General features: G+C 37.7%; 1 pseudogene across 1 annotated transcript in view; it reads right to left on the reverse strand.

The window, feature by feature from the left end:
* Nucleotides 1–1,177: 1,177 nt before the first annotated feature.
* Nucleotides 1,178–13,356, reverse strand: part of LOC309808088 (ferritin heavy chain-like) — a 34,860-nt pseudogene continuing 22,681 nt past the window's right edge. The window contains exon 2 of the transcript in view: nucleotides 1,178–1,776. The product of the transcript in view is annotated as a ferritin heavy chain-like (transcript). The remainder of the gene's footprint in view (nucleotides 1,777–13,356) is intronic.

Raw genomic sequence — 13,356 nt, forward strand, 5'->3', positions numbered from 1 at the left:
AATAAGACATATTAGCTTAGGTTCTCTTGGTAGCAAAGAACAAAAACTAAATCAAAGTTGGATATGTGAAACCCAAGGGCAGAAATACAGCCAGGCTCAGGAAAGGTCTAGGAAGCAGCTATATCATTTCCAGTAATGTGATCGCCGAACTGCTTTTCAACAAAGGGCGTCTTCCTAATGAACTTCAAAATGAGCTCTGCTGCTTGTTGAAGTTAAATATATATATATATATATATATATATATATATATATATATATATATATATGTTTATACATATATATATGTATACACACACAAGCATGCATATATACATATGATACAAAGAAAGAAAACATATATAAGTGGATGTTTTGTTATTACAACATGCATGCCAGGCATTGGTGACCATGGGAGGTCACCTCCGTGTTTCTGAGCAAGACAGCCTAACACTCATTTTTCCATTATCACTGTTGCCCAGAGTGAACTTGTCAAAGAGATACTCCACCATTCAGACTTCCAAACCCCTCCACCCCCCATCTTGCTACTCATACTTAACCATTAGTATTTGCATAATTAATGCACATAAACATTTCAGGTGAAACTGCAGACACCCTTTATTTTAATCCCTGCCCAATCCCATTCCCTTCACTTGTTCCCCAGAGGCAACTGCAATCATGATTTTCAGGCTATGGTTCTATACTTTCACTATGCACATGCACCCACGTTCACCAGGTACCCCTACCTCACCCCACCCCACCCCAGTCTACCCCCATATACCTACATTATTTATAAGGGGAAGACTGATTTTGTGTTTTCCAGGGCCCCATGGAACACCTTCTCCCTCCCACTGTGGAGATCCTGAGCTGCATCTGGTTGGGGTATGGCTGTGTTCAGAAACTCCTGGATACCTGTTTTAAAACTTAAAAAATGAGAGATTTGCCCACATGAATCAACCAGAGACCTTTATTTATTTATGAACCAATAACTTTATTGGAAGAAACGGAAAAACTGGAAGAAAAAAACTTAAGTGATAAAATAAAGTCCAGGAAAAGAGAGTCCTGCCCTTGTTGCCAAAAAAAAAACCAAAACCAAAACTTAAGTGAACTTCTTCTGCAAGGGCACTCTTGCCGTCTGCATGGCAGGCATGGTGACCAGGGCTCTGGTCACCCCGTGGCTCTGGGGAAGTCCAGTCCAGGCTCATTTCTTCTTGTCGCTGTCGCCCAGGGTGAGCTTGTCAAAGAGTTACCCTGCCAGCTCGATGTCTGGGGCCCCCATCATGCTCAGGGTGGTGACATGACCCTCCAGCTGTCTGATGAGCGCCACCTACTGGCTGAGGTAGTGAGTTGCCAGGAAGTGGAGCAGGTGGGGGTCGCACTTGTCGGTGGCCAGCTGGTGCAGTGGAGCAGGCTCCGGGTCGCTAGCTTCTCCAGGAACAAGGCGCACTTCATGGCCTTGAGGCCGCTCTTGCACTCGTCACTGACTGGCTTCCTGATGTCTTGGAAGTTGAGGCGGCCCCCCGCGCTGGTTCTGCAGGCGCTTCAGGCCCCGGGCCCACAGTGGCGCAGGAAGAACCGGCTGAAGTGCTTCAAGGCCACGTCGTCGCGGTGGAGGTAAAAGGCCACGGCCAGGCACACGAAAGAGGCGTGGAGCTGCAGGGTGAAATGGCTGTTGACGGCGGCCTCGCAGTCAGCGTGGTAGCTCTGGCGCACCTGCGAGGGCGGCGCGGGCAGCGTGGTGGGTGTGAAGGCCAAGGTGAAGGCGAAGCCGCGGGGCCTGCGGTACCTGTCTCGGAGTCCCTTTCACGTGATTTAGCAATTTCCTTCGTCTTGGGTAAGTGCAGACTTCTCTTTTGTTTGTCAGAAAACAAAAGGCTTAGGTGTATTCTTAGAGAAAGAGCTTAACTGTGTGGATGTATTTATCCCCTCCAGCCTCATTTGTCCTTTCACTGCCACTCAGCAAGCATTTTTTTTAACCCCTCAATGATGTTGTATGGAATGAGCCACAGTGGTAGGAAATACCATTGATCTCAAATTATCTTTCATTCATTCATTCAGTAAATATTTATTGATTACTTAGTATGGCCCAGGCACTGGTATGGGATTTGGGCATATATTAGTAACAAAGAAAGACAAAGTCTGTTCCCATGAGGTTTGTATTCTAGTGGAGAAGCAGACCAAAACAAAACAAAACAAAAAACTACTGTTTTTCTCCCTTTCTTGTCTCCAGTAAATACGTATAAGATATTACACATGTATAAGTCAATATTTTCTTAGAAGTTAAGGATGTTATAGTGGAAGACATAAGACCAATCTAGGTATTTATAATTAATTAATTCAACAGCCATTTCTAGACAGTATTTCAAATATGTGTCAGTGTTTGACTCTGGAGATACACAGAAGAATCAGACATGGTCTCTGTTCTCAAGGTACAAGAAAGAGTGATGGACTGTTTTAAGTGCTCTCAATGGTTTTAAAGTTTTTGGATAAAATAGCTGTTTTCACTTACAGTTTTATTACCATGACTTTGACTAATGTACTTTTTTGGGGGGTCCCTTTATTTCTCTTTGAAAGCTCATGCTGTGCTATAATCATTGTTTATGAAGGAAGCAAAGGATCAAATATCAACTGTCACTTTGTACACTTATCTGAGCAATTTTAGAGGCATTTAATTGTTGAGTCTGTAAAGAAATAGAATAATAACAATGTCTATTTGATAAGTTGATGTTAATGATAGGATCATACATTAGAGATGGAAAAGAACTACATGATCAGTTTCTCAGTGAGATAAAATTGTATTCTATGTTTGCTTAACACCAGTGTTTAGTCTTAATATAATTGCAATCTTTCAAAAATTTCCTTGGAAGAGTCCATTGTAGACTTCACTGGAAGAATCTATTTAAATAGAAGAAATCTTGATTTTGTAGAACATTTTCTCCTTATGTCCCAAGATCATTTAATAATTAATTTATCTGGACAACTTTACTCTTCAAATATTAAAATAATACTATTGAATGGTTGTATGTCTACTAAGGGGTGATAATGGTGTTTCTCAGATTTTTTATCCCTCATCATTACTCCCTAGGTTAGAAGATAATGTTAAAATACATGTTATAACTAAGAGAAACCTAAGGTTTAAAATCTAACTTTTTAAAGGGAAATCAATAAACTAGCATGAACTGGAACCTCAAATTTCCATGAAGGAAATATACATATATCTAAACAAAAACATTGCATCCAGTTTTTCTTTAATGAGGAATGTAAAGCTAAATACAAACACAGAATGAAAAAACTTCAGAGCAGATGATGTTTTTAGAAAAATTTTAAATTTTATTTTTTAAATGTATTTATTTTATTTTTAAATTTTTGGCTGCATTGGGTCTTTGTTGGATGTGGGCTTTCTCTAGTTGCAACGAGTGGGGGCTACTCTTTGTTGCAGTGCATGGGCGTCTCATTGCAATGGCCTCTCTTGTTACGGAGCACGGGCTCTAGGTGCTTGGGCTTCAGTAGTTGTGGCATGCCGGCTCAGTAGTTGTGGCACATGGGCTTAGTTGCTCCGTGTCATGTGGGATCTTCCCGGACCAGGGCTCGAACGGATGTTCCCTGCATTGGCAGGTGGTTTCTTAAGCACTGTGCCACCAGGGAAGCCCCCGAAATTAAAAAAATTTGATAATCAAATTTTATAGTTTATAATTTGGTCTGTGCTAAGATAATGTCTTTTAAAATATCAATATAGGACTATAAGATGAAGGTTTCTTTGAAATGTTTGTGGTCAGTGTTGGTATTATGTTAGGATTCTCCAGAAAAACAGAACCAATAGAAGATATATTTGTATATTATATAAAATAAGGAATTAGCTCACGTGATTATGGAGTCTGACAAGTCTCAAAATCTGCAGTTGCTGTACTTGAGACCAGGAGAGTCCATGGTGTAGGTCCAGTCCAAAGGCCAGGAGGCTCAAGACCCAGGAAATTCAAGTTGAAGGCAGGAAAAAACAGTGTCCCTGCTCCAAGGCAGTCAGGCAAGAGGAGTTCCTGCTTACTCAGAGGAAGGTCAGCATTTTTATTTTATTCAGGCCTTCAAATGATTGTATGAGGCTCATCGACTTTAAGGAAAGCAATCTGCTTTACTTAGTCTACTATTTCAAATGTTAACCTCATGGAAAAACACCCTTTCAGGCACAAACGATAATATTTGACTAAATATCTGGGTACCCCCTTTGAAGTTGACATATAAAAATTAGCTATCACAGTATTATGAGAAATGCAGAGTCAACAAATAAAAATTCTCATGCTATAATCTGCAAAAACTGTTTTGACTTTCAGTTCCCTTCATTAATTTACAAATGTTACAGAACTAATAGTTACACAACTGATATTAGACAATAAGTTCTGACTCCGTGTCAATGATTAGCTCTCATTCATTCATTCAGCATATTTCTATTGAGCACCTATTATATGACAGGTATTTTATAGGTACTAACATAAAAACTTGTTCTATAAGCTCCTCATATTTGTATTTCTTTGGTAGCTAAGTGCGAGTAAATGTTACATATAATTCCTTCTTTGAAAATTAATAGATGAAGTAGGATCAATGGTATAATCTTAAGGAAGTAGACCATAAGTAGCAGCAGTCGGTGGCTTATCTCACTCTCTGTGTTGTGTGTGTGTATACATATGTATAAATCAATCATTTAATGAGAGGTAGTGAAAAGTGATACATCAATATTCTATATCTCTGGGCTATTCACTCTGCATTACTTCATTATTACAGATACTGGATTATATTTGATTATTATTACCCATATTTTACAGATAAAGAAATTGTGAATTAAAGTATGTAACATGATCAAACACAGAGCTTATAAATAGCAGAGAGTGACACTCTGAATTGGATTCCGCTCTAGGTAGTTTGGGAAGTTTGGCTGGACCATGAGCTCCATTAGAACAAAGACTGTTCAACTTGTGATGCTAAATTTCACATAGTAGGGGCTCAAGATTATAAATTAAAATATTGAGTGGCCTATGAAAAGCTTTAGTCTCATTATTTCTCCAAATTAAAAAAATGAGTGGGAGTAGATGTTGAATATATATTTAAACTCTATTTCCTTTAGAAGGAAAAAAAAATCAAAGACACCCAATGGTGATAAATTAGTATTATAATTTTACTTTAATATGCATAAACATAAAACCAGGCATAGAAATTGGTATGCTTTTATAACTGTAAACCAGACAATTTGTAAATATATGCAAATACAACTATAAAACTCTTAACATTAAAGTTCAGAAGTTCCAATTATGCATCCGATTATGCTTTTTGTCTTAAACACAGTCCCTTGTCACTGAGAACATACTAGTTGACAAGATGCAGGTTGCCTTTCGAGTGCGCCGTGTCTGTGTCCCGACATCCGTGAAAGATCTTAGCGCTCTACCACCCTTCTTTACTGAAGACATGACGTATTTTAGCTCATATGATGATTCATAATATACTTTTGCTTTCAGGTAGTGGAAGTCATCATTCAAATAGTGTCTGTCCATGTTCTTTTTCATTAGTTTGTGAAAAGTAATTCTGATGCAGTTTGTTGATTTCATGAAATACCATTAAAAGCCTCAGTAACTTCAATAACTGAAGAGGCTGTTCAAACTGGGAATTGAGTGGGAAGAGAACTACGGACAGAATTTTAAGGGATAACACTCTTCCCTTTGAGTTTCATTCTATTAAACTATTTTTCACCTCCCAGTCATCACTTTAAAAGGAAATTTTAGTGTTTGCAGCTGGTAAAATGTGACTATAAGGGTGGACATGCGACAGTTGTCCTTTTTACACTAGAACATGCCAGCCTAGCAGCAGTCACACTCAGTGTGATTCAGAACACACACACAGGCATGGACAGTGAGTTTGTGCTGCTGCATTGAGCTATAGACAGATCCAGATAATTCTGAAAATGCTTCCAGTCATTTTTCATTTGGATGTAAACACAAGAACAGATCCATGGAATTCACCAATACAGGTAGAGAACACTGAGTTAGAATGGCATGGACACACCGTATATCTAGTCAATAACTATCTAGGACCTAACATATTCCAGCTTTGTGCTAAATGCTGAATGATTGCAACAGGCGTTGACTTTAATCTCATGGGCCCTAGAGTCGGTTTCAGTTCACTATGTTCACTGACAGAATGTATATGTGATGAATGTAAAATTAGATGCTAATGAGTTGATAATAGAATATGTATATATATATTGAAATATTCATATATATTCAATAATATTTTGTTTGAAATCTTTACTACTATCGTCACAGATACAGAAATTGCTACAGACGTTCTCATAGCTTTTCCTACATAGCAATTAGGTTTAGGGAAAATAATTTTGGTGGAATGGTGTTAGTCAACCTACAAATCCAGAATGTCTTGGTTGAAGGTGTAGATACTTTGTTTCACTAAAATCAAGTGTAAGTTTTTCCAAACAAGTTAGGAAAAAAATGCAAAATCCTTATAAAATGTTCCTTATGATTCCATACCTTACTATACTATTAACCCAATGTGTTAATAAGCTTGTATTTAATGTAATCATTATTCTTCATAATTTGACATGAGTAATGTGCTCTCACATTTTACTTTTCTAACCTTTTTTTTTTTTTGTGGGACGCGGGCCTCTCACTGTTGTGGCCTCTCCCGCTGCGGAGCAGAGGCTCCGGATGCACAGGCCCAGCAGCCATGGCTCACGGGCCCAACCGCTTCGCGGCATGCGGGATCCTCCCGGACTGGGGCACGAACCCATGTCCCCCGCAACGGCAGGCGGACTCTCAACCACTGCGCCACGAGGGAAGCCCTAATTTTCTAAACTTTTAAACCATATTCTCAATGACTTATTTGCTGATTTCCTTTTTTATAAAAATATGATACATCAACCAACCACTGTTAAACTCAGCAAAAAGCACAGTTTCCAAAGTAAATGTTTTGTAAAGTGTTTCCTGTGTATTATTCACATTTATTACTTTTCCTCTGACCTTGTTATATTTCAGTTCATACATGAAAAATAAACAATGTCCTTTTGACTTATTTTCTTGAAGTCTTTTGCCATTTTCCAAATATATCTGAGTAGTTAAGGTCAGTTAAACCTATTTAAAGTTTCAAATTTCTAGGAAATATCTGATATTTAGTAACTTTCTGCCCAAATGATTTTAAATCTCATTTATTATAAAGTGAATTAAAAGATTGGCATACATTCTTTAAATAGAAAGATTGTCAACCTGCTTTTGCTAATGTAGATGGTGCTCTTAAGTTCTGATTTCATACATGACAAACAACCCAGGATTAAAGGCTCATTAATAATCTGCCAAATACTGTCAGCTGTATGACTCAATGCTCCATTAGTAATGTAATCCCTTGATTTTCTTCTGCCAGAAAAGTGATTCTTTGAAACCACTGGCAGTAATATGAATTTATACATTATGTGTGTGTGTGTGTGTGTGTGTGTGTGTGTGTGTCTTGGAAGAGAGACTGAACGCCAAGACAAAACCTTGCATTCCTTTACAGGACGTGCAATGCAGATCTATTGTGGAGTAACTGCTGGATCTGGGAAGGAAGGTGAGGCTAAAGGCAGCCCATTAGAAAGGGAAGAGGCTGTTGGAACTGGGAGTTGAGGGGAAGAGAACTACTGACAATTTTAAGGGATAACACTCTTGCCTTTGAGTGTCTGTGTGGTAGAGTCCGTGGCCTGGAGTAGAAGGGGGAAGCTGTACTAGAGCAGCTTCTGGTGGCGGGAATATTATTTTCTTATACATGCAGCTATTGAAACATTGCTCAACATTCCTCAGATCTTAACTGTCAAGGACAAAAAACAGTAATGATAGCTGAAAATGTCAGTTCCACATCCACAATAATCTATTCACAATTGCTTCCCTCTTTCACGAGTTCTCTATCAATTATCCACGCTTTTATCCCCCCCTAAATCATCACTTTTTCCTTAATCACATGTATTCCTCACTTATGCTGTAGAGAACTGCAATTTTCCCTACATGGCCCTTCCCCCTTAATCCTTTTTTTTATTTTCCACATTAACAGTCCCTAATTTTTAGAAAAAAGACAATAGCATATAAATGAATCAAGGTGCAGAATTCCTCAAATTATAAAAATCAATTCCTGGAGCGTTATTCATTGGTAACTGTATTGATCACATCAATGTAGTATTTTAATCAGTCTGTCTACAGAGATTGCAGCTACAAGATAAAAAAAAAATCAGTTTATTCAGTTGTTACAAATGTAGGAGGCGGAAATGGAAATAGGATTAACAAGATTTTATGCAGAACCAAGAGTCCACTTCCTTTTCTTTCCAGAGACACTATTCTATAAACCATGGTATTGCTTCTCCTAGCCAGACTATGAAGCATGTTTGGTTAGATTACATTTTGAATTATACCAGTTCCTTGGAGTAAATGTCTCTATGGGACACTTGGGTTTATAAAACTCTGTTTCATAGCTGGATGATGTAGAGCATCCCTCAGACTATCTTGTTGCAAAAGAATGCTGTTGGGTCAAATGAACAAGAGAAAACAGGTAATAATATAATATTAGAACTCTCTACAAAATAACATCTCAATTCACATTTTGCGCTACGTTCAATGACATCTTAGAAAACCATTCTGTGTGTATGTATGTATGGAGTGCACAGATTCGTACGTACATACTGGGCTTTGATCACGAATGTTAATGTTCGCTAAAATTTGTACCTTAATGTGGATTGTAGTATGAATATATATGTAGTAAATTATTATAAAGAGATATGATTATTAATATAAAATAGTATTCTGTATTTTATAATTAGGGTTAGAGTGGTATAATTTAAAAATAATAATAATATTGAATATTTTTGCCTACCCTTCCAATATTGGACGTTAGTTAGGTAAAGCAGACACTAGTGGAAACATGCATCTTAGCTGATTGTGTATGTATATGCTTTGTCAATTTTTAATTCTTTAAAAAATACAAATGTTGTATTAGAAGCCATGGAGTATTAGAAGTCAGCGGTAGTGGAAAACTGAGGTTATTGATTATTTTGTGTTTTCATATCCACAATATGAAGTGATTTTGGAAGTTTTTTGCTAGCTACTAGAAAATAAGCTAAGATTTATGTTAGCTCTTTGAATGCATCTACCGAAGTTCCATCACTAGGAAAGTGAGGTCACCCTTCTTTGATTAAATCATCAAACATAACATAGTACCATTTACATGTCCTCAAAGTTTTATTATGACACAATTAATAGCCAAGATTTTAGCTATTTACAAGGTCTTCTAACTATATACCAGATAGTTTGATGTGTACATGGCATGAACTACCTTATAAAATAGAGCTGCCTCTTTTTATTTTCTAAATATTATAATCTATCTATATTAGTGAACTGGAGCTGTGGATCAGATGATAAGATATGCATAACTGTGTGCACTGAGTGATTGGAATGCCACTTGTTATCTTTTTTCTGGAAATGTCTATATAAGAAAATAAAAGGTACTTAATAGAAATATGAAAAACATAGCAGCCTGATACTGTTCATTCTTACCCTTTTTGGGAATTTGAATAAGTAATTTATTCTCCCTTAACCTCAAGTTCTCTATTTAAAAAAGTGACCTTGGACTAGATCCTGTTGCAGATACTGTGGTCAAATGATTTTATGCCCAGGGATTCCAGCCGTTGGCTGTGAATCAAAATCAGTTGAGGAAATTCTGATTCAGCAAGTTCGGGGTTGAACTCTGGCATATGTACAGTTGACCCTTGAACAACTTTGGGGTTAAGGGTGTGGACCCTCACACAGTCGAAAATTCAAGTATGACTTTACAATCGGCCTTCCGTATCTATGGTTGAACATCTTCATATTCAGTCAACCCCAGACTGAGTAGTACTGTAGATTAAGTGAACCCACCCGGTTCAAGTCCGTGTGGTTCAAGGATCAACTGTACTTTTAAGAAGTGCCACAAGTGATTCTGATACTCAGCCAGGATATGGAATATTGATTCTATGCTATTTGATGCAAAGAACAAAATGGGAATCTCTCAGTCTATATATTGATTATAACTTATCTAAATATCATACCTTACTAAGAAAAAATATCATTGGGTGTAGCAATGGTAAAATAGCTGCAGTGTATTTCATTATAAGAGAAGATGGTTACAGTGTTACTGGTAGAAAAATGATCAGAATAGTGTATTAGTTAGGGTTCTCCAGAGAAACAGACCTAATAGGATATTTATATTATATTGGATTGGATTGGATATATAATAGGTTATTGTATTTTATATAATAGGGTAAGCTATCGTATTGCGGTTGACCCTTGGACCATATGGGTTTGAACTGTGTGGGTCCACTTATCCACGGATGTTTTTCAGTAAATACTGCAGTGCTACACGATTCGTGGTTGGTTGAATCTGCGGACGCAGAACCGGATTATGCAGTTTTTAACTGCACTCTAACCCCCATGTTGTCCAAGGATCAAATGTATATATGTGGGGAGGGGAGATTTCTTTTAAGGAATTGTCTATTGGCTTTGGTTTATGTGATTTTGGGGCTTGGCAAGTCAGAAATCTGCAGGGTAGGTCAGCAGGTTGGAAATTAAGGTAAACGTTCATGTTGCAGTCTTGAGTCCCAAAGCTAGAAACTCAGACAGAGTTTCTCTATTGCAGTCTGGAGGCATAGTTCTTTATTCATGGGAGGACTTCAGTCTTCATTCTGAAGGCCTTCAACTGATTGGATGACGTCCAGCACACTAGGGAGGAATCATCTGCTTTTCTCAAAGTCTACTGATTTACAAGTTAATCACATCTAAAATACACCTTCACAGCAGCTTCTAGACCAAAGAACCAGGCACCATAGACTAAGTTCACATGTAAAATTAACCATCATAAATGGTAAACATGAGTGAGGGCTAGCTGATGCAGGCAGAAGAATGCCGAAGTGGGTTCATTCAGAGGGAATGTGATTGGGTGTCAGAGGAGGGCTGGCATATGCTGTGTGGGTGGAGGAGGCAGCAAGGTTGTGGACTACTTGAATCTGTTGGGGCTCAAAACTGGTGCCCTGAGCCAGCATGAAGTCTACCACAGTAAATGTGGTAGGCAACTGAGGGTGGGCAGAGACACACAGGATGTCATACTTGAGACCAATTAGGCTTCATTTAACCAGTGAGTTTCATCACGTTGATTTTCATAGTTTATTCTCATTCCCTTGTTCATCTGTTCATTATAGAACACTCCAGTCAGAGCCTTTCAACTTGCTTGAGCATTTGTTTATTAGCTTAGTGGTGTTGGTTTTGGTTGTCAGTACAGCACTCTTCATTTTTGGAGTAGTATCACTTCATACTAAGGCAGTTGTTGCCTATTGATTGAACAGGCCCGTTGTAATTTCTCTGCACTCCATAGCAATATCACTTTTCTTCAACCCAAGAAGGGTTGATTGAATAAGCAAGTTGCTTCCACTTTTAGTCTTTGAGCTGCCACTTGGATACTTACCATACTTTGAATCCACTTGCCAAACTATCATGACCCTGTTATCCTGTGTGCCCACCAGTTATATACATATTATCTTTCCTTACTATCTTGCATATGCTGAATTTTGACTTTCTTCAAATTTGGTTACCTTGGATAATACCATTACTACTTTGGTTTTTAAAGCCTTTAAAAGTCTTTTGGGACTATAAAAGGCACAGGGCTCTAGAAATGGAATCCTCAGATTTTGGTGTGCATAAGATTCACCTATAGCTATATGAAATGCAGGTTCTTGGCTCCATTTCTAGAAAATTCTGATACAATTTATATGGAGAGAGGGGGTTTTGCAAATCTGCACTTTACAGGAGCTACAGTTTCTACTATGCTTAATAGCTATTCTGTGTTGATTCATCATAATGCAATGCAACTATGCACTTAAACAAAAACTAAACCTTCTTTTGAGAATATTAGATTCATCAAACAGTTGCAGAAATAGTACAGAGAGTTCTCATATACTCTTCACGCATCTTACTCTAATGTTACTATTTTACGTAGTACATATGTTAAAACTAAAAAGACAGCGGTGCATTACTTTTAGCTAAACTCCAGACTTTATTCAGATTTATCGATTTTTTTTTACAATTATGTCTTTTTTCTGTTCTCGGACCTAATCAAGTATATCACATTGAATTTAGTTATCATCTCTCTTCTATGGTCTCTGACAGGTTCCCAGCCTTTCCTTGTTTCCCATGACCTTTATAATTTTGAGAAGTACTGGCCAGCCTTTTGTAGAATGGCCCTGAATTTGGCTTTGTTTGCTGTTTTTCTCATGATTAGACAGACCAGGGTTTTGGGGGTTTTGGGGAAGATTACCATAGAGGTGAAATGTCTTTCTCATCACCTTGTGTCAGTCATGACTTACTGGTGATGTTAACCTTGATCACTTGGTTAAGGTGAGGTCTGCCAGATTTCTTCACTGTGAAGTTACTATTGTTCCCTTTCCATAATCTATTTTTTGGAATCCAGCCAATACTCCGAAGAGGGAGCTTAAGCCCCATCTCCTGGAGGGAAGAGTATTTACATATGTTATTTGAAATTCTTTGTAAGAAAGATTTGTACCTTTTTCCCCATTTATCTATGTATTCATTTATTTCTATCAGTATGGACTCATGAATATTTATTTTATATTTCTCTATAACTTTAAAGTTTAATTAATTTTATGACTCAAATTGTTCCAGCTTAGGCCATCAGGTGCTCCTTCAGTTGGGTTCTTGTGTCCCTTTGATCTGCCTGTATCCTTTTGATTTTTGAGTGCTGCCTTATTTCCTGTCCCTACATAATGCTCCAGGCTGATCTTGTGTTTTCATTGCCCCAGGCCTAGAATTAGTCATTTCTCCAAGGATGTCTGGTTTTTGTCATTTTGGAGAACCATGTTTAGAAACTAAGGCCTGGATGCTAGCTGTGTTTGTTGCTACTTGGTGTCATTGTTTCTAGTCTCTCCGCAGAGTTATGGAATATATGCATGTATATTAACCAATGTATACACATATCTATAATCCTTCCTATAGGTGTCTATCTCTATACCTATTAAACTAAACGTGAGTTCATACTAATGTCTGACTCTAATCCAGTATCACATGGTTCATTCTAGCTTTTGCCTCTTGCTTATTTGTAACTTCTGTTACTAACAGTGAGAAACCTGACTCAAAGTATTTACCATTTATTTACTTATTTGTTCTACACTAGTGTAAATGTGTTTTCATATTTCTTAACTGTATTCCTGTGAGAAACAAACTTACCAACTAAAATGGTGTTTATGTACAGTTATTTTTGCACCTAGTCTTAGATTTACCAATCATAACATCATTTTCCAAAGTCACTTATGTCAGTTCCTTTTTCTCC

This window comes from Mesoplodon mirus (assembly GCF_964341445.2).
Source record: "Mesoplodon mirus genome assembly, chromosome: 7".
In the NCBI taxonomy this organism is placed as follows: Eukaryota; Metazoa; Chordata; class Mammalia; order Artiodactyla; family Ziphiidae; genus Mesoplodon; species Mesoplodon mirus.